Genomic DNA, 14,310 nt, shown 5'->3' with positions numbered 1-14,310 from the left:
TGGCGTTATCCTCAGAGCAAATTTCTGAGCCTATGCAATGTGATAGAATTCTGTCTAGAACGGAACGACAAGGTTTCAGACGTCAAAATAGGTTGTGTTATTATTGTGGCGACGCTTCTCATGTCATTTCTGTCTGCCCTAAGCGGACAAAGAGGATCGCCAGTTCAATTACCATCAGTACTGTACAACCTAAATTACTGTTATCTGTGTCCTTGATCTGCTCATTGTCATCATTTTCTGTCATGGCGTTTGTGGATTCAGGCGCCGCCTTGAACTTAATGGACTTTGAGTTTGCCAGGCGTTGTGGTTTTCCCTTGCAGCCTTTGCAGAACCCTATTCCTTTAACCCCTTCCCGACCTGTGACACAGCGTATGCGTCATGAAAGTCGGTGCCAATCCGACCTGTGACGCATATGCTGTGTCACAGAAAGATCGCGTCCCTGCAGATCGGGTGAAAGTGTTAACTCCCATTTCACCCGATCTGCAGGGACAGGGGGAGTGGTAGTTTAGCCCAGGGGGGGGTGGCTTCACCCCCCCGTGGCTACGATCGCTCTGATTGGCTGTTGAAAGTGAAACTGCCAATCAGAGCGATTTGTAATATTTCACCTAAAAAACTGGTGAAATATTACAATCCAGCCATGGCCGATGCTGCAATATCATCGGCCATGGCTGGAAACACTTATGTGCACCCACCCCACCCCACCGATGGCCCCCCCAGCCCCCCGATCTGTGGTCCGCTCCCCTCCGTCCTGTGCTCCGCTCCCCCGTCCTCCTGTCCGCTCCCCCCGTGCTCCAATCACATCCCCCGTGCTCCAATCAAACCCCCCCGCACTCCGATCCACCCCCCGCACTGCGATCCCCCCCGTGCTCCAATCCACCCCCCCGCACAGCGATCCCCCACCCCGTGCTCCAATCCACCCCCCCGTGTTCCAATCCACCCCCCGTGCTCCAATCCACCCCCCGTGTTCCGATCCACCCCCCAGTGCTCCGACGTCCCCCCCGTGCCCTGATCTCCCCCCCCTTATACTTACCTAGCCTCCCGGGGTCCGTCCGTCTTCTTTCCTGGGCGCCGCCATCTTCCAAAATGGCGAGCGCATGTGTAGTGCGCCCGCCGAATCTGCCTTACGGCAGATTCGTTCCAAAGTGAGTTTTGATCACTGAGATATAACCTATCTCAGTGATCAAAATAAAAAAATAGTAAATGACCCCCCTTCCCCTTTGTCACCCCCATAGGTAGGGACAATAAGAAAAAATAAAGAATCTTTTTTTTTTGTTCCACTAATGTTGGGGTAAGAACTAGGGGTAGGGTTAGGGTTAGGGGTAGGGTTAGGGTTAGGGGTAGGGTTCGGGATGTGCACACGTATTCTGGTCCTCTGCAGATTTTTCCGCAGAGGATTTGATAAATCCGCAGGGCTAAACCGCTGTGGATTTATCGCCGATTTACCGCGGTTTTTCTGTGCATTTCACTGCGGTTTTACAACTGCGATTTTCTATTGGAGCAGTTGTAAAACCGCTGCGGAATCCGCAGAAAGAAGTGACATGCTGCGGAATGTAAACCGCTGCGTTTCCGTGCAGTTTTTCTGCAGCATGTGCACAGCGATTTTTGTTTCCCATAGGTTTACATTGAACTGTAAACTCATGGGAAACTGCTGCGGATCCGCAGCGTTTTCCGCAGCGTGTGCACATACCTTTAGAATTAGGCTATGTGCACACGGTGCGGATTTGGCTGCGGATCCGCAGCAGTGTTCCATCAGGTTTACAGTACCATGTAAACCTATGGAAAACCAAATCCGCTGTGCCCATGGTGCGGAAAATACCACGCGGAAACGCTGCGTTGTATTTTCCGCAGCATGTCAATTCTTTGTGCGGATTCCGCAGCGTTTTACACCTGTTCCTCAATAGGAATCCGCAGGTGAAATCCGCACAAAAACACTGGCAATCCGCGGTAAATCCGCAGGTAAAACGCAGTGCCTTTTACCCGCGGATTTTTCAAAAATGGTGCTGAAAAATCTCATACGAATCCGCAACATTGGCACATAGCCTTAGGGTTAGGGTTGGGTTGGAATTAGGGTTGTGGTTAGGGTTAGGGGTGTGTTGGGGTTAGGGTTGTGGTTAGGGGTGTGTTGGGGTTAGGGTTGTGATTAGGGTTACGGCTACAGTTGGGATAAGGGTTAGGGTTGTGGTTAGGGTTAGGGGTGTGGGGGGGTTAGTGTTGGAGTTAGAATTGAGGGGTTTCCACTGTTTAGGCACATCAGGGGGTCTCCAAACGCAACATGGCACCACCATTGATTCCAGCCAATCTTGTATTCAAAAGGTCAAATGGTGCTCCCTCACTTCCGAACCCCGACGTGCGCCCAAACAGTGGTTTACCCCCTCATATGGGGTACCAGCATACTCAGGACAAACTGCGCAACAATTATTGGGGTCCAATTTCTCCTGTTACCCTTGAGAAAATAAAAAATTGCTTGCTAAAACATCATTCTTGAGGAAAGAAAAATGATTTTTTATTTTCACGGCTCTGCGTTGTAAACGTCTGTGAAGCACTTGGGGGTTCAAAGTGCTCACCACATATCTAGATAAGTTCCTTGGGGGGTCTAGTTTCCAAAATGGGGTCACTTGTGGGGGGTTTCTACTGTTTAGGCACACCAGGGGCTCTGCAAACGCAACGTGACGTCCGCAGACCATTCCATCAAAGTCTGCATTTCAAAAGTCACTACTTCCCTTCTGAGCCCCGACGTGTGCCCAAACAGTGGTTTACCCCCACACATGGGGTATCAGCGTACTCAGGAGAAACTGGACAACAACTTTTTGGGTCCAATTTCTCCTGTTACCCTTGGGAAAATAAAAAATTGCGGGCTAAAAAAATCATTTTTGAGAAAAGAATTTTTTTTTTCATGGCTCTGCGTTATAAACTTCTGTGAAGCACTTGAGAGTTCAAAGTGCTCACCACACATCTAGATTAGTTCCTTTGGGGGTCTAGTTTCCAAAATGGGGTCATTTGAGGGGGATCTCCAATGTTTAGGCACACAGGGGCTCTCCAAACTCGACATGGTGCCTGCTAATGATTGGAGCTAATTTTCCATTTAAAAAGCCAAATGGCGTGCCTTCCCTTCTGAGCCCTGCCGTGCGCCCAAACAGTGGTTTACCCCCACATATGGGGTATCTGCATACTCAGGACAAACTGGACAACAACATTTGTGGTCCAATTTCTCCTATTACCATTGGCAAAATAGGAAATTCCAGGCTAAAAAATCATTTTTGAGAAAAGAAAAATTATTTTTTATTTTCATGGCTCTGCATTATAAACTTCTGTGAAGCACCTGGGGGTTTAAAGTGCTCAGTATGCATCTAGATAAGTTCCTTGGGGGGTCTAGTTTCCAAAATGGGGTCACTTGTGGGGGAGCTCCAATGCATAGGCACACAGGGGCTCTCCAAACGCGACATGGTGTCCGCTAACAATTGGAGCTAATTTTCCATTCAAAAAGTCAAAAGGCGCGCCTTCCCTTCTGAGCCCTGCCGTGTGCCCAAACAGTGGTTTACCCCCACATATGAGGTATCGGCGTACTCGGAAGAAATTGCTCAACAAATTTTAGGATCCATTTTATCCTATTGCCCATGTGAAAATGAAAAAATTGAGGCGAAAAGAAATTTTTTGTGAAAAAAAAGTACTTTTTCATTTTTACGGATCAATTTGTGAAGCACCTGGGGGTTTAAAGGGCTCACTAGGCATCTAGATAAGTTCCTTGGGGGGTCCAGTTTACAAAATGGGGTCACTTGTGGGGGAGCTCCAATGTTTAGGCACACAGGGTCTCTCCAAACGCGACATGGTGTCCGCTAACGATGGAGATAATTTTTCATTCAAAAAGTCAAATGGCGCTCCTTCCCTTCCGAGCCTTACCATGTGCCCAAACAGTGGTTTACCCCCACATGTGAGGTATCGGCGTACTCAGGAGAAATTGCCCAACAAATTTTAGGATCCATTTTATCCTGTTGTCCATGTGAAAACAAAAAAAATTGAGGCTAAAAGAATTTTTTTGTGAAAAAAAGTATTTTTTCATTTTTACGGATCAATTTGTGAAGCACCTGGGGGTTTAAAGGGTTCACTATGCATCTAGATATGTTCCTTGGGGCGTCTAGTTTCCAAAATGGGGTCACTTGTGGGGGAGCTCCAATTTTTAGGCACACGGGGGCTCTCCAAACGTGACATGGTGTCCGCTAAAGAGTGCAGCCAATTTTTCATTCAAAAAGTCAAATGGCGCTCCTTCCCTTCCAAGCCCTGCCGTGCGCCCAAACAGTGGTTTACCCCCACATATTAGGTATCAGCGTACTCAGGATAAATTGGACAACAACTTTCGTTGTTCAGTTTCTCCTTTTACCATTGGGAAAATAAAAAAATTGTTGCTGAAAAATCATTTTTGTGACTAAAAAGTTAAATGTTCATTTTTTCCTTCCATGTTGCTTCTGCTGCTGTGAAGCACCTGAAGGGTTAATAAACTTTTTGAATGTGGTTTTGTGCACCTTGAGGGGTGCAGTTTTTAGAATGGTGTCACTTTTGGGTATTTTCAGCCATATAGACCCCTCAAACTGACTTCAAATGTGAGGTGGTCCCTAAAAAAAATGGTTTTGTAAATTTCGTTGTAAAAATGAGAAATCGCTGGTCAAATTTTAACCCTTATAACTTCCTAGCAAAAAAAAATTTTGTTTCCAAAATTGTGCTGATGTAAAGTAGACGTGTGGAAATGTTATTTATTAACTATTTTGTGTCACATAACTCTGTGGTTTAACAGAATAAAAATTCAAAATGTGAAAATTGCGAAATTTTCAAAATTTTCGCCAAATTTCCGTTTTTATCACAAATAAACACAGAATTTATTGACCTAAATTTACCACTAACACGAAGCCCAATATGTCATGATAAAACAATCTCAGAACCGCTAGGATCCATTGAAGCGTCCCTGAGTTATTACCTCATAAAGGGACACTGGTCAGAATTGCAAAAAACGGCAAGGTCTTTAAGGTCAAAATAGGCTGGGTCATGAAGGGGTTAAGGGGCATTGATGCTTCACCCTTGGCTAGAAATAAGCCCCAGTTTTGGACACAGGTGACCATGCGCATGGCGCCAGCCCATCAGGAAGATTGTCGATTTCTGGTGTTGCATAACTTGCATGATGCTATCGTGCTGGGTTTTCCATGGTTGCAGGTACATAATCCTGTGTTGGACTAGAAGTCCATATCTTTGACTAGTTGGGGTTGTCAGGGGGTTCATAACGATGTTCCTTTGATGTCAATTTCCTCTTCTTCACCTTCTGAGATTCCAGAGTTTTTGTTTGATTTTCAGGATGTATTCGATGAGCCCAAGTCCAGTTTTCTTCCACCGCACAGGGACTGCGATTGTGCTATTGACTTGATTCCAGGCTGTAAGTCTCCTAAGGGTCGACTTTTCAAACTATCTGTGCCGGAACATACCGCCATGCGGAGCTATATTAAGGAGTCTTTGGAGAAAGGGCATATTTGGCCATCTTCTTCACCATTGGGAGCGGGGTTCTTTTTTGTTGCTTAAAAAGATGGTTCCTTGAGACCCTGTATAGATTATCGCCTCTTGAATAAAATAACGGTCAAGTTTCAATACCCTTTACCTTTGCTTTCCGATTTGTTTGCTAGGATTAAGGGAGATTGACCTTCGAGGGGCATATAATCTTGTTCGTATTAAGCAGGGTGATGAATGGAAAACTGCATTTAACACGCCCGAAGGCCATTTTGAATACCTTGTAATGCCATTCGGACTCTCTAATGCTTCATCTGTTTTTCAGTCCCTCATGCATGATATCTTCCGGACTTATCTTGATAAATTCTTGATTGTATATTTGGACGATATTTTGATTTTTTCCGATGATTGGGAGTCTCATGTGCAACAGGTCAGGATGGTATTTCAGATCCTTCGTGACAATGCCCTGTTTGTGAAAGGGTCTAAGTGTCTCTTTGGGGTGCAGAAAGCCTCTTTTTTGGGCTTCATTTTTTCTCCTTCGTCTATAGAGATGGATCCGGTTAAGGTTCAGGCCATTCATGATTGGATTCAGCCCACATCTGTGAAGAGCCTTCAGAAATGTTTGGGTTTTGCAAATTTTTATCGCCGTTTCATTGCTAATTTTTCCAGCGTGGTTAAACCCTTGACCGATTTGACGAAGAAAGGCGCTGATGTGGCGAATTGTTCCTCTGCGGCTGTCTCTGCCTTTCAGGAGCTTAAACGTCGATTTACTTTTGCTCCAGTGTTGCGCCAACTGGATGTTTCTCTTCCGTTTCAGGTTGAGGTTGACGCTTCTGAGATTGGGGCAGGGGCCGTTTTGTCTCAGAGGGATCCTGTTGGTTCCTTAACCCCTTCCCGACCCATGACGCCACGTAGGCGTCATGAAAGTCGGTGCCATTCCGACCCATGACGCCTATGCGGCGTCATGGAAAGATCGCGTCCCTGCAGATCGGGTGAAAGGGTTAACTCCCATTTCACCCGATCTGCAGGGACAGGGGGAGTGGTAGTTTAGCCCAGGGGGGGTGGCTTCACCCCCTTGTGGCTACGATCGCTCTGATTGGCTGTTGAAAGTGAAACTGCCAATCAGAGCGATTTGTAATATTTCACCCATTATAACGGGTGAAATATTACAATCCAGCCATGGCCGATGCTGAAATATCATCGGCCATGGCTGGAAATACTAGTGTGCCCCCACCCCACCCCTCCGATCGCCCCCCCACCCCCCCCGATCTGGCCGGTACACTGCTCCGGCTCCCCTCCGTCCTGTGCTCCGCTCCCCCCCGTGCTCGTGTCCGCTCCCCCCGTGCTCCAATCACCCCCCCGTGCTCCAATCACCCCCCCTGCACTCCGATCCACCCCCCCCCGTGCTCCGTTCCACCCCCCCGTGCTCCATTCCAGCCCCCCCGTGCTCCGTTCCACGCCCCCCGCGCTCCGTTCCACCCCACCCGCGCTCCGATTCCCCCCCCCCGTGCTCCGATCCCCCCCCCGTGGTCCCCCCCCACCCTATCATACTTACCGATCCAGCCGTGGTCCCGTCCGTCTTCTCCCGGGCGCCGCCATCTTCCAAAATGGCGGGCGCATGCGCAGTGCGCCCGCCGAATCTGCCGGCCGGCAGATTCGTTCCAAAGTGCATTTTGATCACTGAGATATAATCTATCTCAGTGATCAAAATAAAAAAAATAATAAATGACCCCCCCCCCTTTGTCACCCCCATAGGTAGGGACAATAAAAAAATAAAGAAATTTTTTTTTTCCACTAATGTTAGAATAGGGTTAGGGTTAGGGGTAGGGTTAGGGTTAGGGGTAGGGTTAGGGTTAAGGTTAGGGGTAGGGGTAGGGTTAGGGTTAGGGCTAGGGTTAGGGTTAGGAATGTGCACACGTATTCTGGTCCTCTGCGGATTTTTCCGCTGCGGATTTGATAAATCCGCAGTGCTAAACCGCTGCGGATTTATGGTGGATTTACCGCGTTTTTTTCTGCGCATTTCACTGCGGTTTTACAATTGCGATTTTCTATTGGAGCAGTTGTAAAACCGCTGCGGAATCCGCACAAAGAAGTGACATGCTGCGGAATGTAAACCGCTGCGTTTCCGTGCAGTTTTTCCGCAGCATGTGCACAGCGATTTTTGTTTCCCATAGGTTTACATAGAACTGTACACTCATGGGAAACTGCTGCGGATCCGCAGCGTTTTCCGCAGCGTGTGCACATACCTTTAGAATTAGGCCATGTGCACACGGTGCGGATTTGGCTGCGGATTCGCAGCAGTGTTCCATCAGGTTTACAGTACCATGTAAACATATGAAAAACCAAATCCGCTGTGCCCATGGTGCGGAAAATACCGCGCGGAAACGCTGCGTTGTATTTTCCGCAGCATGTCAATTCTTTGTGCGGATTCCGCAGCGTTTTACACCTGTTCCTCAATAGGAATCCGCAGGTGAAATCCGCACAAAAAACACTGGAAATCCGCGGAAAATCCGCAGGTAAAACGCAGTGCCTTTTACCCGCAGATTTTTCAAAAATGGTGCGGAAATATCTCACACGAATCCGCAACGTGGGCACATAGCCTTAGGGTTAGGGTTGGAATTAGGGTTGTGGTTAGGGTTAGGGGTGTGTTGGGGTTAGTGTTGTGGTTAGGGGTGTGTTGGGGTTAGGGTTGTGATTAGGATTATGGCTACAGTTGGGATTAGGGTTAGGGGTGTGTTGGGGTTAGTGTTGGAGTTAGAATTGAGGGGTTTCCACTGTTTAGGCACATCAGGGGTCTCCAAACGCAACATGGCGCCACCATTGATTCCAGCCAATCTCGTATTCAAAAAGTCAAATGGTGCTCCCTCACTTCCGAGCCATGACGTGTGTCCAAACAGTGGTTTACCCCCACATATGGGGTACCAGCATACTCAGGACAAACTGCGCAACAATTACTGGGGTCCAATTTCTCCTGTTACCCTTGTGAATCTAAAAAAATGCTTGCTAAAACATAATTTTTGAGGAAAGAAAAATGATTTTTTATTTTCACGGCTCTGCGTTGTAAACGTCTGTGAAGCACTTGGGGGTTCAAAGTGCTCACCACATATCTAGATAAGTTCCTTGGGGGGTCTAGTTTCTAAAATGGGGTCACTTGTGGGGGTTTCTACTGTTTAGGCACACCAGGGGCTCTGCAAACGCAACGTGACACCCGCAGACCATTCCATCAAAGTCTGCATTTCAAAAGTCACTACTTCCCTTCTGAGCCCCGACGTGTGCCCAAACAGTGGTTTACCCCCACATATTGGGTATCAGCGTACTCAGGAGAAACTGGACAACAACTATTGGGGTCCAATTTCTCCTGTAACCCTTGGGAAAATAAAAAATTCTGGGCTAAATAATTATTTTTGAGGAAAGAAAACGTATTTATTATTTTCACGGCTCTGCATTATAAACTTCTGTGAAGCACTTGGGGGTTCAAAGTGCTCACCACACATCTAGATAAGTTCCTTTCAGGGTCTAGTTTCCAAAATGGGGTCACTTGTGGGGAGTTTCTACTGTTTAGGCACATCAGGGGCTCTGCAAACGCAACGTGACGCCCGCAGAGCATTCCATCAAAGTCTGCATTTCAAAACGTCACTACTTCACTTCCGAGCCCCGGCATGTGCCCAAACAGTGATTTACCCCCACATATGGGGTATCAGCGTACTCAGGAGAAACTGGACAACAACTTTTGGGGTCAAATTTCTCCTGTTACCCTTGGGAAAATAAAAAATTGCAGGCTAAAAGATCATTTTTGAGAAAATAATTTTTTTTTTTATTTTCATGGCTCTGCGTTATAAACTTCTGTGAAGCACTTGGGGGTTCAAAGTCCTCACCACACATCTAGATTAGTTCCTTTGGGGGTCTAGTTTCTAAAATGGTGTCATTTCTGGGGGATCTCCAATGTTTAGGCACACAGGGGCTCTCCAAACGTGACATGGTGTCCGCTAATGATTGGAGCTAATTTTCCATTTAAAAAGCCAAATGGCGTGCCATCCCTTCCGAGCCCTGCCGTGCGCCCAAACAGTGGTTTACCCCCACATATGGGGTATCAGCGTACTCAGGAAAAACTGGACAACAATATTTGGGGTCCAATTTCTCCTATTATCCTTGGCAAAATAGGAAATTCCAGGCTAAAAAATCATTTTTGAGGAAAGAAAAATTATTTTTTATTTTCATGGCTCTGCGTTATAAACTTCTGTGAAGCACCTGGGGGTTTAAAGTGCTCAATATGCATCTAGATAAGTTCCTTGGGGGGTCTAGTTTCCAAAATGGGGTCACTTGTGGGGGAGCTCCAATGTTTAGGCACACAGGGGCTCTCCAAACGCGACATGGTGTCCGCTAACAATTGGAGCTAATTTTCCATTCAAAAAGTCAAATGGCGCGCCTTCTCTTCCGAGCCCTGCCGAGTGCCCAAACAGTGGTTTACCCCCACATATGAGGTATCGGCGTACTCGGGAGAAATTGCCCAACAAATTTTATGATCCATTTTATCCTACTGCCCATGTGAAAATGAAAAAATTGAGGCGAAAAGAATTTTTTTGTGAAAAAAAATTACTTTTTCATTTTTACAGATCAATTTGTGAAGCACCTGAGGGTTTAAAGTGCTCACTAGGCATCTAAATTAGTTCCTTGGGGGGTCTAGTTTCCAAAATGGGGTCACTTGTGGGGGAGCGCCAATGTTTAGGCACACAGGAGCTATCCAAACGCGACATGGTGTCCGCTAACGATGGAAATAATTTTTCATTCAAAAAGTCAAATGGCGCTCCTTCCCTTCCGAGCCTTACCATGTGCCCAAACAGTGGTTTACCTCCACATGTGAGGTATTGGTGTACTCAGGAGAAATTGCCCAACACATTTTAGGATCCATTTTATCCTGTTGCCCATGTGAAAATGAAAAAATTGAGGCTAAAAGAATTTTTTTGCGAAAAAAAAGTACTTTTTCATTTTTACGGATCAATTTGTGAAGCACCTGGGGGTTCAAAGTGCTCACTATGCATCTAGATAAGTTCCTTGGGGCGTCTAGTTTCCAAAATGGGGTCACTTGTGGGGGAGCTCCAATTTTTAGGCACACGGGGGCTCTCCAAACGTGACATGGTGTCCGCTAAAGAGTGGAGCCAATTTTTGATTCAAAAAGTCAAATGGCGCTCCTTCCCTTCCAAGCCCTGCCGTGCGCCAAAACAGTGGTTTACCCCCACATATGAGGTATCAGCGTACTCAGGACAAATTAGACAACAACTTTCGTGGTTCAGTTTCTCCTTTTACCATTGGGAAAATAAAAAAATTGTTGCTAAAATATAATTTTTGTGACTAAAAAGTTAAATGTTCATTTTTTCCTTCCATGTTGCTTCTGCTTCTGTGAAGCACCTGAAGGGTTAATAAACTTCTTGAATGTGGTTTTGAGTACCTTGAGGGGTGCAGTTTTTAGAATGGTGTCACTTTTGGGTATTTTCAGCCATATAGACCCCTCAAACTGACTTCAAATGTGAGGTGGTCCCTAAAAAAAATGGTTTTGTAAATTTCGTTGTAAAAATGACAAATCGCTGGTCGAATTTTAACCCTTATAACTTCCTAACAAAAAAAAATTTTGTTTCCAAAATTGTGCTGATGTAAAGTAAACATGTGGGAAATGTTATTTATTAACTATTTTGTGTCACATATCTCTCTGGTTTAACAGAATAAAAATTCAAAATGTGAAAATTGCGAAATTTTCAAAATTTTTGCCAAATTTCCGTGTTTATCACAAATAAATGCAGAATTTATTGACCTAAATTTACCACTAACATGAAGCCCAATATGTCACGAAAAAACAATCTCAGAACCGCTAGGATCCGTTGAAGCGTTCCTGAGTTATTACCTCATAAAGGGACACTGGTCAGAATTGCAAAAAACGGCAAGGTCTTTAAGGTCAAAATAGGCTGGGTCTTGAAGGGGTTAATGAAACCGTGTGCCTTCTTTTCCCGTAAGTTTTCGCCTGCTGAACGCAATTATGATGTCGGCAATCGGGAGTTGTTGTCTATGAAGTGGGCGTTTGAGGAGTGGCGACATTGGCTTGAGGGAGCTAAGCACCGTATTGTGGTCTTGACCGATCATAAGAATTTGATTTACCTCGAGTCTGCTAAACGGCTGAATCCTAGACAGGCTCGATGGTCCTTGTTTTTTTCCCGTTTTGATTTCGTGGTCTCGTACCTTCTGGGTTCTAATAATATCAAGGCTGATGCCCTCTCTAGGAGTTTTTTGCCTGATTCTCCTGAGGTCTTAGAGCCGGTCGGTATTCTGAAAGAGGGGGTGGTCATTTCTGCCATTTCCCCTGATTTACGACGGGTTCTTCAGGAATTTCAGGCTGAAAAACCTGACCGCTGTGCTGTGGGGAAATTGTTTGTTCCTGACAGATGGACTAGTAGAGTGATTTCTGAGGTTCACTGTTCCGTGTTGACCGGTCATGGCAGGTCCTTTTGGTGGCCTTCATTGTCACGTGATGTGCGTTCTTTTGTGCAGTCCTGTGGGACTTGTGCGCGGGCCAAGCCTTGTTGATCCCGTGCTAGTGGGTTGCTTTTGCCATTGCCAGTCCCTGAGAGGCCCTGGACGCATTTTTCGATGGATTTTATTTCTGATCTTCCGGTCTCCCAGAAGATGTCTGTTATCTGGGTTGTTTGTGACCGGTTCTCTAAGATGGTTCATTTGGTGCCCTTGCCTAAATTGCCTTCCTCTTCTGATTTGGTTCCGTTGTTCTTTCAGCATGTGGTTCGTTTGCATGGTATTCCGGAGAATATTGTGTCCGACAGAGGTTCCCAGTTTGTTTCTAGGTTTTGGCGGGCCTTTTGTGCTAGACTGGGCATTGATTTGTCTTTTTCTTCTGCATTTCATCCTCAGACAAATGGCCAGACCGAGCGAACTAATCAGATCTTGGAGACTTATTTGAGATGCTTTGTGTCTGCTGATCAGGATGATTGGGTGGCCTTCTTGTCATTGGCCGAGTTTGCCCTTAATAATTGGGCTAGTTCTGCTACCTTGGTTTCGCCTTTCTTTTGTAATTTTGGTTTTCATCCTCGTTTTTCTTCTGGGCAGGTTGAGCCTTCTGACTGTCCTGGTGTGAATTCTGTGGTGGACAGGTTGCAGCAGATTTGGGCTCATGTGGTGGACAAGTTGGTGTTGTCTCAAGAGGAGGCTCAACGTTTTGCTAATCGTCGTCGGTGTGTTGGTTCCTGGCTTCGGGTTGGGGATCTGTTCTGGTTGACTTCCCGTCATGTTCCTATGAAGGTTTCTTCTCCTAAGTTTAAGCCTCGGTTTATTGGTCCTTATAGGATTTCTGAGATTATTAATCCGGTGTCTTTTCGACTGGCGCTTCCGGCCTCTTTTGCTATCCATAATGTCTTCCATAGATCTTTGTTGCGGAAATATGTGGAGCCCGTTGTTCCCTCTGTTGATCCTCCGGCCCCTGTGTTGGTTGATGGGGAGTTGGAATATGTTGTTGAGAAGATTTTGGATTCCCGTTTTTCGAGGCGGAAGCTTCAGTACCTGGTCAAATGGAAGGGATATGGCCAGGAGGATAATTCTTGGGTTTTTGCCTCTGATGTCCATGCTGCTGATTTGGTCCGTGCCTTTCATCTGGCTCGTCCTGATCGTCCTGGGGGCCCTGGTGAGGTTTCGGTACTTTTGTGAATTCTGCTCTTGGGTTCCCTCTAGTGGTTGTAGGTGGGAACGCAGTTGTCTCTGACTCGCAGTCCTGGCCAGGTGTATCGGATGATTACAATTCTGACTGGGATATTTAGGTGTGCAGGATCCTTTAGCCCTTGCCAGTTGTCAATGTTCCTTGTGAAGTGTTGGATCACTTTCTGGCTTCTCCTGCTTGCTGCCAAATTCAGCAAAGATAAGTGTTTGGTTTTTGTATCTATGGCACACTGCTGTGTGCTTGTTTCAGTTTTATTCCTGCTCTGATTGTAGGATTCACTGGAGTTGCAGATTTACGCTCCTACATCTTTTAGTTAGATGTAGGAAGTTTTTTGTATATTCTGCTGTGGATGTTTTGAAGGGTTTTAATACTGACCGCACAGAACTCTGTCCTATCCTGTCCTATCTAGCTAGAGTGGCCTCCTGTGCTAAATCCTGTTTTTCTGCCTGTGTATGTTTTTTCCTCTCCGACTCACCGCCAATATTTGTGGGGGGCTGTCTATCCTTTGGGAATTTTCTCTGAGGCAAGATAGTATTCCAATATGTCAGGTCACCTTGTGTGCTCTGAACTTCAAGGTTCATTGTGGTTCTGAATTACCTGTTCATAACACGGATCATAACACACCTCCCACCTATGGGGGTGGTTTCAGCTACATAATGTGATTGTGGTGTGGTCACATGGTCTGTGCTGTGTTGTAAGGTCCTGAAAGAGGACAGGTCTCTGTGTGTTGGAAGGTCCTGCGAGTGGACCAGATTCCTGAAGAGCACAGGGGGAAACCCACGTACCTGGATGGTCTCTGTGTTAGAAGGTCTGGCGAGGGAATCAGATTTCTGAAGAGCACAGGGTGAGACCATGTACCTGCAGAGTCTAGGACGGCTAACTGCATTGGTGGAAGCTACCGACCTTCTGAGGGTCTGGAACTGTCGAGTGGCCTGTAGAGCAAGTCATCTTCCAGGACAGTGATCCCAGTGAGGCAGCTTCCCCAGGATCATAGGACTGACGAGTCAGCATGTGGAGCGGAACTCCTGGAAGGTAACCCAGAGTATGGGGGACTTTGTACACTGACGAGGGTCAGTGAATAAGCTGTGCGGCCACCCATGGTAACTGGACGAAGT

The sequence above is a fragment of the Ranitomeya imitator genome, chromosome 1 (genome assembly GCF_032444005.1).
Source record: "Ranitomeya imitator isolate aRanImi1 chromosome 1, aRanImi1.pri, whole genome shotgun sequence".
Lineage (NCBI taxonomy): Eukaryota > Metazoa > Chordata > Amphibia > Anura > Dendrobatidae > Ranitomeya > Ranitomeya imitator.
This window is presented reverse-complemented; position numbering follows the sequence as displayed.